Source organism: Tupaia chinensis, unplaced genomic scaffold, assembly GCF_000334495.1.
Source record: "Tupaia chinensis unplaced genomic scaffold, TupChi_1.0 Scaffold000320_2, whole genome shotgun sequence".
In the NCBI taxonomy this organism is placed as follows: domain Eukaryota; kingdom Metazoa; phylum Chordata; class Mammalia; order Scandentia; family Tupaiidae; genus Tupaia; species Tupaia belangeri.
In genome coordinates this window covers 3,308,101-3,322,933 of record NW_006159814.1, presented here as the reverse complement: position 1 = coordinate 3,322,933, position 14,833 = coordinate 3,308,101, and positions in this window count along the sequence as shown.

The following is a 14,833-nucleotide window of genomic DNA, read 5'->3' as shown; positions in this document are numbered from 1 at the left end:
ATAACATTCTGAAGCACACACAGCACAGTCATCAGTGAATACACTCCTGATGTACCTATCCTTTTCACAACAATCAGCATGCTGTTCATTAGATAGCCTCTTCCATCAGACTGAGCATTTTGAAGGCAAAGGTCCTGTTCACCATTGGATGCCATTGCCTATTATAGAGTGGATACTCAATGTATTTCTAAATCATTATTACATGAAATGAGATCCGTGAATGATAAACTCCTCCAGCTCGAACTCAAAAAAAGCTTTGTTGTGACGTTTTAGATAAACTTACCTATCTGCTTCCAGTAATTAGTTCTGTTTGGTCAAAACTGGCCACATGGCCCCATTTACCATTGTCCAATTAGGTCAACAGAACTGATTATAGGGACCAGCAGGTGGCGTGGTGGTTAAGGCCCTGGACATTCCTACATGGCCGACCACAGTTCAAGTCCTGTACCTGGTGGCTTGCCTTCTCACTTCCTCCCTCCCTCCCCCACCCCCTCTCTCTCTTTTCTTTGGCCAAATGGATGAATAAATTAAAAAAAAAAAAAACAGAACTGATTATGCACATTATGAGTCACTTAATTGTGCCAATTTTTACAGTCCAAGACAGCAACCTCCATTGACTGGACTAACATAGGTACACATTTTAGAATCATGGAAGTTTATCTAATTCATTAGAAGAAGGTAGACATTTGTTATAAAAATTCACAAGTGTGGAGTTTGAAAATATTTTTCCCTTACTTCATGAGTTATTTATGTTAAGATGAGATAGGCTTGTCTTTACATTGAGAGAGACCAGGGCAAGAGTACAAATGCAGGCCCATATGCCATGTGTAGAATAAATACAGGAAAACAATCAAGCTAGCAGATTCCAAAATACATTCTGTCCTCACACCTTAGCAAATACATATGCACAACATGTTCTAAGGTCAGATTAGACTAAGGAATCCTCCAACTCCTTATTCCTCAACAGGAAGTGGCAGGATGGTGAGAGCCAGGTCCTGGCCCCAAAAGAACCTATCACCAGGCCTTTACACTTTTTCTTCTCACTCCTAGCATTGTCCTCAAGAGACCACGAACTCAGTTCACAACAAACCTAACTCCAGGGAAACAGCTGTCCACTGTCTACCCTCTGGGTCTGAGTCCACAGACAAGTGATAGTCTGAGGACAGGACAGATTGGGGAAAGCAGAGAAGGACTTGGAAGGGCTTGAGGTTGTACAAGGAATTCCATGGTCTCTCCTACCTGAACCTTGATCCTTGAAGCAATCACAGGCTCCTTAGTTCCATGGATTCCTTATTCTTCAATATGGATATGGCCAGAGGTAAACCAGAACCATGTTCTCTTGTCAAGAACTAATAGCAGGTCTAAAGACAAACAGCATCTCTAACACACTATGGTATAGAGTTCATATTCATACCACTGTGTTAATCTAGTACCCTCCAAAGGCAGCTAGTAATGGTTATTAGGATAAGATTTTAAGAAACTGGAGACCTGCATGTGGTATGGTAGTTAAGGTATTAGACTCCCACATGGCCAAACACAGTTTGAGTCCCAGACCTAGAGGCTTGCTTTCTCACACTCTCTCCAGTGAGCACATGCCCTATAGCAAATTAATAAATTATTCTCAAAAAAAAAAAGTGTACAAGACTAATCAAAAGCTGTCTTCAATATCTAGAATTCTTTGATTCTATATGGACCTTTCTAATATTACGAAATGTGAAAGTACAACTTTAGAATTAAAAATGCAACTCTTATTATTGAACGTTTACTCATACTCTAAGACTTTATTTTACAGTAGCTTTAAGAAATAGCCAGAAATTTTCTGCAGTGGCTAAGCTGTCATTTTTAAAAGAGCAATTTAGATCAATCTAAAAGTGAAATATTTCATATTAATATTAGATCCATTTCAAAAGAAAAACAGCAGCTATAACAAGAGTAAAGTAGGGAAATGGATTCCAAGTCAGTTCATCTCAAGAGTTCTGCAATTACTGGGCCAGGACTTCCCATCTGTGGTGCATCAGTTCTAAGCTGCCCCCTACTAGCTGGACGGTTGCTTTTCAAACCAAGTGCCAATTTGAAATGCATAATAGGACAGCATCTTTCTAGAGAGTAATTTCTCACATTTTACTTGTATAATCCAAGCTGCATTTAGGGATCCTGAATTTAATAAGGGAAAATAGGACAGACTCTTTTATAACTTTATATTGAAATATAAACTCACATATAAGTGAGGGTACAAGTCATAAGGTACAAGTCATAACTATAAAACTTCAATTCACACAAAGTAGCACCCACAACAAAAACATAACTTTGTCAGCAACCCACAAATTCCACCATGTACTCTCTAGTAAGTAGTATCTTCAAAGGTAGTCACTATCCTTTCCTCTAACTTTGTTCTGCCTAGACTCATGCAAAAACAGTTACTGTATTGTGGTTTTTTGCTGTAAATTATTTTTTGTTGTTGCTGTATAGTACTCCAGTGTATAAATGCAACACCATTTAGCAAGTCTACTGATGACAAGCAATTGGATACTTTCCAGTTTGGGGCTGTAATAGAGCTGCTATGAATATCCTAGCACATGTCTTTTGGTGACCATATGGACACACTTCTGTTTGGTATATCTATAGCTAAGTGTGGAAATGCAGAGTCACGGGAATGCATATCTTCAGTTTTAGTTTTCAAAAAATGATTATACCAACTTATATTCTTAGTGCAGTTTCCTTTCTCATCACTTATCTCATTTAATTAGATGATCAGCACACGTGCTTTTCCTTAAGTGGTTGATACAAGGATGAAGTGATAGTGAAAAGACATCATCAGACAACAGCAAAGGATAAGACAGTCTATTTACATAAAAGGGGGGGAGTGTCTGCACACAGAAAACCATAGAACAGGAAACACAGTGCTAGCCCAGTTGAAAGACGAGATAGGCAGTCAGGTTTCCATAGCTACTAGTCCACAATGAAGACCATAGTGGCCAATAATACAACCTGAAATTTTTCTAAGGATTTCAGTCCACTTATCCCATCCTCAGAGAATTTTGAGGCCTGCCTGGTTGCAACTGTCATAGAAGTTCTGACTAAATGCCTGTCTGCTAACCTTCGGCTAGTAATTGAAAATAATCTAAATGCCAACACATTCTTCTGAGTTTTTTTAATGAGGATGTGACATATCAATTCTTTAGTAAATCATATTCCTAACATGAATATCTTGAGATATATTTTCTTAAGACTTCTGCAATATGATATAAACTTGAAGTATAGCATATGTGTTATTCATTTTTTTATCCCAGATATTAATGCACTAGATGGAACACAATAGGTACTCAACAAATGAACTGGGTAAAACAATTATTACTCCTACTTTGCAAATGAGCACCGTACCAGGCACCACATAGAAGGCCTCCAATTATCATAGCTACAACTAGATTTTACTCCAAAGCAATACTCTCTCTACTACGCCACAATGAATTTGATAGTGACATGCTGGAAATTCATTTATTTATATGATTCCAAGGAATGGAATTAGGGAAAGGAATTTTACTCCAAAATAAAGAAAAGACTTCTAATAGTTGAAAATGCTAAATATTATTTGCTTCAGGACTTATTATAACAAGTGCCACTTATAAAATACAGCTGGCCTTCCACATCCATGGGTTCAATACCTGCAGATTCAACTAGCCACAGGTCAAAAATATGTTTTAAAATAATAAAGGGGGCCAGTCAGTGTGGTGGTGGTGAAGGCAACTTGATCCCACATAACCAACTTCATGATTCAAGTCCCAGACCCAGGGTCTTAAAAAACATGCAGGCACGTATGTGTGTGTGCCCAAAATCTTGAAAGGAGCGAGAGATGAAGATCACAGCATGACCATACTCTAAGGGGAGCACTTTTTCCATCTCTCTAGTGAGTATGTGTACCCTCTGATCTTTTTTTTTTTTTTCAAATAAATAATCATATAAAGATAAGAAATACAGTATAACAACTATTTCCATAACATTTACATTGTATTAGGTACTATAAACAATCTGGAGATGATTTAAAGTATATAGAAGATGTAAGATATGCAAATGTCACATGATTTTATGTAACACGCCTGATCATCTTCAGATTATGGTATCCATGTGAGGTTCTAGAACCAATCCCCCGGAGTACATAGAGGAAGAATTGTGTTTACTCCACATGAGACGCTATTAACACAAGACAGTCTTGAGGAGAAGCAGAAAGACATAATCCATGTGTTCAAAGTGACATAAAAAATATGACCACAAAAATAAGTGTAAAATTGTAACGATAAAAGCCTATGACATAACAGAGGAGTAAAATGGATATAGGGGTTTAATCTCCATTACATGCCCCCTAAATTATTTTTAAGTTGATGTCTAATGGCTGGTTAAACATTAACTAAGAGGTAAGAAAAAAATATTCTGAGCAGAGGCACCTAACCAAGGGGAAAAGTGATGCATTTAAGGCACACAAAAGCAGCCAGCGTGGTGAAACAGAAGGCTGAGAGGACAGGGGGCACTAGGTTGGACCAGCTCACAATGGTCCTATAAGGAAAATTTTAGAATTTGGGTCTTTATCTTGCCAGGAATAAGTGTGAGTTTATTCAAGACAACATCTTGACTTTCTCTAGCAATTTTTGTTAATCAGCAAGCATAAACAAGGACAAAAATAAGGTTAGTGAAGTGAGTTGGGCAATTTTAGGATTCTGGTAAGGACATTAATGTCAATCATAGGATCAGGATTGGTAAGGAAACTAAGTCTAGAAGAGCAAATGATGAGAGGTAGACAAAAATGTTCAACTGTCACAAAAAGGAGAAATAATCCATTCAGTAAGAGCGAATGTAGATACAATGGTAAGGAAATTGTTGTAATCAAAAGTATCTCAGACTTTAAGACCCAAGCTTCAGAATAATTTCTATTGAGAAGCTTTCAGTGGATATCAAGATGACTAGATACAAGAACAGTCAAAATTAACATGAAGCCATAGATTTAGAAGGGTTGACTTCATAGAAATCAGGGCCAAAGAAGAGGATTAAGGAGAAAAAGGACAACTTTCGGAGGCTATAGTCACTGAGTCATGTGAGAAACGGCTTCAAGATCAGGAAGTTTAAGTGATAAGGACTGAGAGTACTTGAGAATTATCAAAAAAAAAAAATATTTAAGATACTGACGAGATATACTCAAATCTAGTGTTAAACAATTCAAATGCCAAATAAACAACTTCTAGAATAACTTAAGTATGATGAGTCTGATATAAATTTGAGGAGCTTTATTTCCTTTATTCAGTTTGTATTTAAAGTCATGGAAATCCAAGATCAACAGATTGTGTATTTATTTTTGGTCATGGGGAGTATACATCTAGTAAACATCTAACTTGGAAAAATTAGAGGAACTAAAGTATTCAAGTGATCTAAAGAAATTCTACCAAGTATACTTCATGGAAAGCTCTATTGCTTGTGCATTATAGGCCGCAATGCTTCTACAAGGAATCTTAGTATTTTTCCTAAGATGAATTGCAACATTACTAAGAGTAAAGAGAGATGAAGGTTAAAGTTCACCAAAATTCTATTAAGATTAGAAGTGGCAAGAAAGGAGATTTCTAGAAAGTGATCATTTATTTACATGCTTTACTTGATTGGCTAGATAGAAAAGGTAGATGTATGTATACCCAAAGTATAAGCCTTTAATTGTGTATAGACCATATTTGGATTGCCAAATAAATTTGCTACATGACAAAAACTGTACACCAACATTCTAAAACATGTCCTGCAAACTCTTCAGAATGCAGTAAGTGCCTGCTTCCAACCTGGTGCCTTTGTTCATGGCTTCAACCCCACGCATTCCATATTTCCTCTGAGGCCACAGCTTCTAAAGCAGATGAGATTGGTCATTTTGCAGCAAAATGGATTTTTTAAAATGTGATTTTGAAAAGACTGGTACCTGTAATACAATAGGTTTTTTGGTCTTCATTGCTGAGAAACTGTTTTATTGATGTCTCTACTGAGAAGGTGATATTGCTCCAGAAAGATGTCAGCCTGTCACATTTCCAGGAACCATATCATTAGATGTTTTATTCCAGGGCCTAAATGGTTAGGTACCAATGATGCGCTTTACTACAAAAGATAAAATAATGACTTGAGGGCACCAGTCATTGCTTTTATTTCTGAGTTAATCATATATTGAACAAATCCACAAAAGTTTTAATGGTGAGTTCCAGTGAACTTTGAATATGCCGATATATGGTTAATTACAATATAATGGGTGGTTTGCACTTTAAATATCACTATCAGTGAGGAGAGAAATTCAAAACAAATACATTAAATCCCAAGATGGCTCTGTATTTACATTTATAGAAACAATGTATTTCTGGTCTTCGCATTAATAGACACAAAATAAGGAACAATTTTAAGGTGAATTCTTGCCAATTTAATTCATTGCTGCCTTTCCAGATGTCCAAGCATTAGAGTGTCTTTCACTCTTTACCCCCCACAGCAGTTCAGAGAATACCCATTCTTGCCAACTCCCCTCACCCCACATTTAATGACTAAAATTTATGCAAACTGGCTGCTCTAAACAGTTCATAAGGAGGTGGCTAAATCTGGAACCAGGTGGATGATGGCCAGTTAATTGGCTCTTTCTTCTCCAAACACCAGGGGACAGCTGGTTTGCATTGTTGTTCTAATGAGCAACGCTGAAATTGAGCTAGGCACATTAGCTGGAGCTCTTCTGGTGTCATGTACAGTCTTAGAAATCATACTTATCACTGCCAAAGGCTTTCATGGAGAAGAGAATAAAGTTTGTATACTTTTAAAAAAAATGCAATCTGATTTGGGGTAAGGCAGCACTATTCCTTGGCTCCCCCCATTTAGTCCTCACATTTAATATTCACTTCTGCCATCGACTCCCCTGCATGAACGTGTAAGTCTGATGTGAGTGTGTATATTGCAAGTCACACACACACATGCACACTTCACTGAGCAATCCTCTGGGAGAATTATGAGATCAGAGGAGGAAAGACAATATGAGTTTAAGCTTGTAGGCCTGGTAGCCAGAGTCAAAGGCCCAGTCATTTTAAAGAATAAGGATAAAGCACAACGATGGAGTAGTTTTGTAAATCGTACTCCTTAGGAAGTAGACATACAGTGTTAATGCTATTTAAAATATTTTAGAATGAAAGGAAATATTCTCACTTTAAGTGAAAGATCTAGTAAATGTTAGTAAATTGATCAAAATCCAGTGTGATTAACTAGAGCAACAGAATCACAGTACCCTTCTTATACTCGGGTCTGACATCGGCCACAGTTGTGTATTAGAAAAGCCCTGTGTTGCAAGGCTGTCAGTTGTTCAATCTCTGGACAAAACTGCTGGGACTGTTATAATTGGACCTTTATTATTTCCATTTTTCAGAGATATGCCTTTTTTCTTCAATACATAGTATTGAAATGTTTCCAAATGGTATCAAGATATAAAATACTTAAGCTTTGAATGTTTTTCATTTTCCCTTAGGACAGTCAAAAGACATACAAAGAACAATGAAGGTTAAGCAACCATTAAAAAAAGTATGAAACTGAAAAGTTCCCAAAAATAAATCAGTTCTCCAGCTCTCATTGTTTTCACAAATTTCCCTTTGATTTTCTCTTTTCTCTACAATTTAAAGCCTTATCATTTTCACTTGGAGCACGCAAGTCTTCCTTTCCTCTACCTAGAGGAATGAGGTGTTACTCAGCATTAAAATGTGTCATGCTGAAACTCTTCCCTTATAAGAGACTCATCTAAATGATAATGAGCATGAAAAATTGATTATCTCTTAGGTCGTACTGGTCTTTGCGATTTTCATCAGCAAATTTAATAGTGCTAAAATAGGTTTCAAAACATAAACATGCCAGTACTTCAATTAATAGAATAGTGAGGGGCAAATCTACAGGAAGTTACCTATTTTAGGCAGAAAGCTTTCTAAATAATAGCAATTTATATCATAATTTCAACAGAAAAAGTCCACTAAGAATTTTTAGCTTTCTATTTAAACATGTGTGAATTATTTTCTCCAAATCCTCTAATCAGTTTCAGGCATAGCAATATATGAATTGTAATAACCCAAGCCTCTAATAAGTAAATAACATAATAAAAATATATTTGATGAGAGACCCACTCAGTAGTGTAGCAATGTTAGATCCATGGAGAAGACAACAGATTTGGTTCCCTGGACTACTGTACACACCAGATACATGTGACCAGTATCCTGGCTGCCTCAGAACGCTGAGGTGGGGTAATCACAGCATGAGATCCTGTTTAAGAAGCTTGTTTGTCTCTCACTCTCTCTCATGAAAGAGAAAACTTTTGTGAAAGATTTCGTATTAGAGTATGTATTGGAATTCTCTGCATCCTCATTTGCTCTGCAATTTTATGTCCTCAATTTTTTATATTCCTCCTTTTTAAAAGTGCATCCTAGGGGCCCGCAGGTGGTAGGGTGGTTAAGGCACTGGATTCCCACATGACCAACCACGGTTTGAGTCCCAGAACTGGCAGCTCGCTTTCTTACTTTCCATCTCTCTCTGTCTCTCTCTGATCAAATTTAGAAAACAATAAATAATTTAAAAAAAAAAAAAAAAAGTGTGTATCCCCTCCAGGGTTTTTATTTCCCTTCTCTAACATTTCCCAAACTATGGCTGTAGCCTTGATTTCAGATCCATTGCCCATAAAAAGTCACCATGTCTTGTGTACGTTACCAAAACATATTTTTTGTGGGTTTTTTTTGTTTTAAAAAGAATTATTTTATTTAACTTTATTTATTCATTTATTTTAATTTGACCAGAGAGAGACAGAGTGAAAGAGAGAAAAGTGAGAAAGCAAGATGCCAGGTCCGGGACTCAAACCACCGCCGACCACGTGGGAGTCCAACACCCTTAACCACCATGCCAGCTGCCAACCACAACAAAACATATTTGAATTCCACATTTTCAAACCATCTCCTGCTTCCAATTTGTTAATAGTACCCATTCATTTCTCATTACTCTCTGGTTTTCTCTACCACAATATGTTCTCCTATTAGACCATGGGCACCTCTGGATTGTGAAATCTTTAGAGTAAAAAAAGTTGTATCTGTACCTTGATAAGTATTCATAAATATTGTTATTAAATAACATTCTATTAATATTCAGATTAATTCTTCCATCGCACTTTTTTATTCATATATATATATTCAAGATCAAAAATCTATATGAAAATACATATTGGTATCATCATGAGAGAATGAATAGCCATTGTTGAAATTTAATATGAAATGAAAATTTGATAATAGCATTGTGTTAATTTTCCTAAATTTTATTAGTGTTGTGTATTACAATGTTAGGTGGGAATAGTGTTAGAATGTCCTTGTTCTTAGGAGCCATGTGCTAAAGTATTTAGGAATTAAAACATTAAGAAACCTTGAAGTCACATGATAGTTGTCATTGTTAATGTTGGAAATAGTAACTATTTTTGATAAACAACTGGTAAATGTGCTAAATTCAGATATTGTTAAGATCCTGATCTGGGCTAAACCAGGACAATTCTGAAACCTAATTAAGGTTTCTTACTCCTAAAGGAGTTCTATCATGCCTAATCTCTTATCATTCTAATATAATAACTGGCATCCCCAAAACAAAAATAGTCAAGAGCCCAATAAGTGTTTGGGAAATTAAATTAAATGCAATAAACAAAAGCCTGATTATACAGTCCATGCCACATATCATACATTTTTATTGACTATACACTGCTGGATTTTCCTGCCAGGACTTTGATCAAATATGTTAGGAAACATTAAAAACTGTAAATTGATAAATTTTTGTAGTTTAATTTATGACCTGACCTGGAAATTCCATCAAAGGTAAAAGGAGGAATCTAAAGGGAAGAACGACTTTGCACTTTCAGATGGATTTCAGATATTCTCTTCTCAAATCCTTACCACTTCTTACCTGAGAACCTGGGAAAACATGTTTATCCTAGACTTTCATTTGTTCTAAGGGATGGGGGGGCGGGGGGTGGGGGACAGGGGTGCTGAAAGAGAAATAGAAACAAAGAAAGAATGAGGTAGACAAAAAGAAATAAACAGGGAGATAGGGACAAAGGAAGACACAGAGACAGAAACAAAGACATGCAGAGAGAGAAGCAAAGAAAAAGACAGGGAGACAGAGATAGGAACACAGAAACAGACAGGTAGAGAGGCTTACTTTCCTGCGCTCTCTGTCTCTCCCTGATCAAATTTAGAAAACAATAAATAATTTAAAAAAAAAAAAAAAAAGTGTGTATCCCCTCCAGGGTTTTTATTTCCCTTCTCTAACATTTCCCAAACTATGGCTGTAGCCTTGATTTCAGATCCATTGCCCATAAAAAGTCACCATGTCTTGTGTACGTTACCAAAACATATTTTTTGTGGGTTTTTTTTGTTTTAAAAAGAATTATTTTATTTAACTTTATTTATTCATTTATTTTAATTTGACCAGAGAGAGACAGAGTGAAAGAGAGAAAAGTGAGAAAGCAAGATGCCAGGTCCGGGACTCAAACCACCGCCGACCACGTGGGAGTCCAACACCCTTAACCACCATGCCAGCTGCCAACCACAACAAAACATATTTGAATTCCACATTTTCAAACCATCTCCTGCTTCCAATTTGTTAATAGTACCCATTCATTTCTCATTACTCTCTGGTTTTCTCTACCACAATATGTTCTCCTATTAGACCATGGGCACCTCTGGATTGTGAAATCTTTAGAGTAAAAAAAGTTGTATCTGTACCTTGATAAGTATTCATAAATATTGTTATTAAATAACATTCTATTAATATTCAGATTAATTCTTCCATCGCACTTTTTTATTCATATATATATATTCAAGATCAAAAATCTATATGAAAATACATATTGGTATCATCATGAGAGAATGAATAGCCATTGTTGAAATTTAATATGAAATGAAAATTTGATAATAGCATTGTGTTAATTTTCCTAAATTTTATTAGTGTTGTGTATTACAATGTTAGGTGGGAATAGTGTTAGAATGTCCTTGTTCTTAGGAGCCATGTGCTAAAGTATTTAGGAATTAAAACATTAAGAAACCTTGAAGTCACATGATAGTTGTCATTGTTAATGTTGGAAATAGTAACTATTTTTGATAAACAACTGGTAAATGTGCTAAATTCAGATATTGTTAAGATCCTGATCTGGGCTAAACCAGGACAATTCTGAAACCTAATTAAGGTTTCTTACTCCTAAAGGAGTTCTATCATGCCTAATCTCTTATCATTCTAATATAATAACTGGCATCCCCAAAACAAAAATAGTCAAGAGCCCAATAAGTGTTTGGGAAATTAAATTAAATGCAATAAACAAAAGCCTGATTATACAGTCCATGCCACATATCATACATTTTTATTGACTATACACTGCTGGATTTTCCTGCCAGGACTTTGATCAAATATGTTAGGAAACATTAAAAACTGTAAATTGATAAATTTTTGTAGTTTAATTTATGACCTGACCTGGAAATTCCATCAAAGGTAAAAGGAGGAATCTACAGGGAAGAACGACTTTGCACTTTCAGATGGATTTCAGATATTCTCTTCTCAAATCCTTACCACTTCTTACCTGAGAACCTGGGAAAACATGTTTATCCTAGACTTTCATTTGTTCTAAGGGATGGGGGGGCGGGGGGTGGGGGACAGGGGTGCTGAAAGAGAAATAGAAACAAAGAAAGAATGAGGTAGACAAAAAGAAATAAACAGGGAGATAGGGACAAAGGAAGACACAGAGACAGAAACAAAGACATGCAGAGAGAGAAGCAAAGAAAAAGACAGGGAGACAGAGATAGGAACACAGAAACAGACAGGTAGAGAGGCAAAAAGGCAAGGAGACAAAGAGAAACACAGACAGAGGAAAAGAACATGAATCCTCCTTACACTACTTTTTTTTAATTGATTTTCATGCCCATCTCACCCCCCTGTATCCACTAGGTATCCAAGAGTAAAAGAACCTTAATGATCACTCTCCCAGAGGCATTTCAGACTGTGTCCCAGAAATCCCTAGAATTCTTTGGCAGTCCTGAAGGACCACTTTTGGAACAAGAGGATAAAATCAGTCACTGCTTACACCAGAGCCACTCTATTTTTACCTGCTATGTATTGGGGTTCTGAGTAATATTTCATTCAAAGAAATAGGTTCAATCCCCTCATGATGCAGATGACAAAGCAGAAAACAGAAAGCTTAAGTGACTTGTCAAGGACTACAAAGCTTCAGAGTTGAGACTAGATGCTAGTTTGCAGACCTTCAAACTCCAGTGCTCCCCCCACATTTGCAGTGTTTTCCAAACCTCGCTGTGCATAAGTCACTAGAGAACTTATTCAAATAAAGACCCATGTGCCTCGAACAAGGGGATTCCCACTCAGTGGACCTGGGATGGGGCCTGGGAATCTTTGTCCTACCCATTGTCTTAAGCAATGCCAATTCATACAGTTACAGGTCAGCATTTGGGACCCACTGGTGCCTCTGTTAATGCATGCATTAAGTCGTGAACAAATGCAATTTATATTTAATCAATGCCAAGCCCAGGGCTCAGCATTATGCCACCCAGGGTCATAGTTTAGAAGGCTTAAAAGTTAATTTATCACCAATAAGAGAAGTGATTTATAGTGAGTCAGTATGTGTCTATATATGTATGTATGTGTGTGTGTGTGTGTGTGTGTGTGTGCACACGCGCGCACGCGCGCTCCCTAGGGATAGCTCTCAGAGGCTGGGGAAACGGCATGTCTGCCTTGGCCCTAAGGCCTCTTCCAGATGGCTCTTAAATGAGCTAGAGAAATCAACAGCAGCTGTTCAAAATCCTACTCACTCATACACATGGACTAAGCAAAATTACTACTTTTAAGGGGTCTTAGAACTAGGAAATTTTCTATCTGTCTCTCCAGTGAACACATGCATCTCACCAAGACTTACATTAGAAATGGGTTTCACTCTCATTGGCCAGCTCCCTGCCAAACTCAAAAGATTTGGGGTCTGAAGTATTATTGGCTTGCCTGCTTTGTAGTATTACCAAGACAAAGTTTTTAAAAATTAGAAATAAATACCTTTTTTATGTTAAAGAAAAGAAAATGTAAAAAAGATAGAAGGTCCTGTGAAATTCAATGTAATTCTAGATTTAAGGCCTGAAACAAGGATGATTGTTTTAAAGAATTTACAATTCAAAAGCCAGAGTCTGAGTCTCAGGACTGCTCCAGATCAATCCAATTCCCCAGTTTAGTTCAAAATTCTTCATTCACAGTAGATATAAATATGGAATAAGACAATATCAGCTAAATTACCAATGAGGAGGGAGAGACTAACAGAATTCCTACTGTCTCTCTACCCAATGATACATTCCCAAACAGATCCACACCTGCCTCAAAAGTCGCTTTTACAGGAGTCAGAATATAGGGCATAGAAATGTTGATTTCCTACAAAGCTGTATCAAGGTGATCCTCTGTACGACCTGGAGTATGTGTTGCCACCAGCCCTGCCAGGCAGAATCTGCCTGGAAGGTGGATAATGCCCCTAAGTCTGTGTGTAGCCTAAGTGAAGAAGCACAGTTCATATGAGTGAGAAGAACAGTCCTGAAAGGGACTGAAGCAGGCTCCAAGCCACTTAGCTTATGACCTGACGCACAGCTGCAGTAGTCATAAAAGTGATCCAAGAGGTGAGGCAGAAGGACTTTAGTCAAAGTAAGCTCACAAGCAACTGCAAGTCTGAATGAACAAATTGCATTGGTTTTCTAGCCACTTTCACTCAGACAACATCAATATCAACCATGACTGAAAATATAGCAGACCGTTGATGGGTAACAAACCAGAAATTGGTTGTCCTGCCTGGCAATGTGATCTATATTAGTAAAATCAATTCCCAAATACTAATCAAAATGTAGCTACACAGGAAAGAAGGCAGCAACTGAGAAACCAGTATGGGAGCCCAGTCAGTCTCAAATCAAACTAATAGAGTAGATAACTTAGAGGAAAGGTCCATTCTCATACAACAAGCATTCCAGCCCCCAGAACGAAGGCTTTGGCACTAACACCAGGTCCAGCATGGTCCCTATCCCCAAGAACATCCCTCTAAACTACTTCTTTAAAGCATAATACAATGACTGAAATCATACACTCCTAAGCAAGGATTTAGGGAGAAGCTACAGGGTTCCCTTCTAAAATTTGGGATCCAGTGCCTTTTGACCAAAGCTCAAAGGCATTTTGAACCATTTTTCATGAATTTAACATTTTCTATACATAACACTATCCACAGTGAAATACGCATAATAAATCTGCTCCGATTTCTGCTAAGTCATGATGAAATTCAGATCTAAACTACGTGTTCAGGAATCATACATCACTTGGAGTTTTCTGATTCCAAAGCCTTTTTGCCAGGCTAATGCTGAAAACATCATTTTAGTTGAATAATTATTTAAATGTGTGCTCATAGGAAATATCAAATTATAGTAAATGAACAAATGCAATTAAATAAAACTATGGTTCCTCATAAGCACATAACGATCTGAGATGTTTGGCCCCAGGAAATGCAGTTACAGTGGACATTAATCAATGTCTGACTCAGGTGTGCACAATAATCCAAATTTTAATAAATAAGCTTAATGTCTGGCTCAGTTCCCATCCCGCAGTCGAGAGGAGAACCTCCCTCTCTGGGGTCATGTTGAGGTCATCTCTCTTCATAGATTATGGCTGAAATATACAGTGTCTCAGATTTACAGTCTCTTCGTATTTCAAAACTTGTTGCTTCAAGCTGACCCTGAGGCTCAGAAGTTAAGAGAGCCAGGTG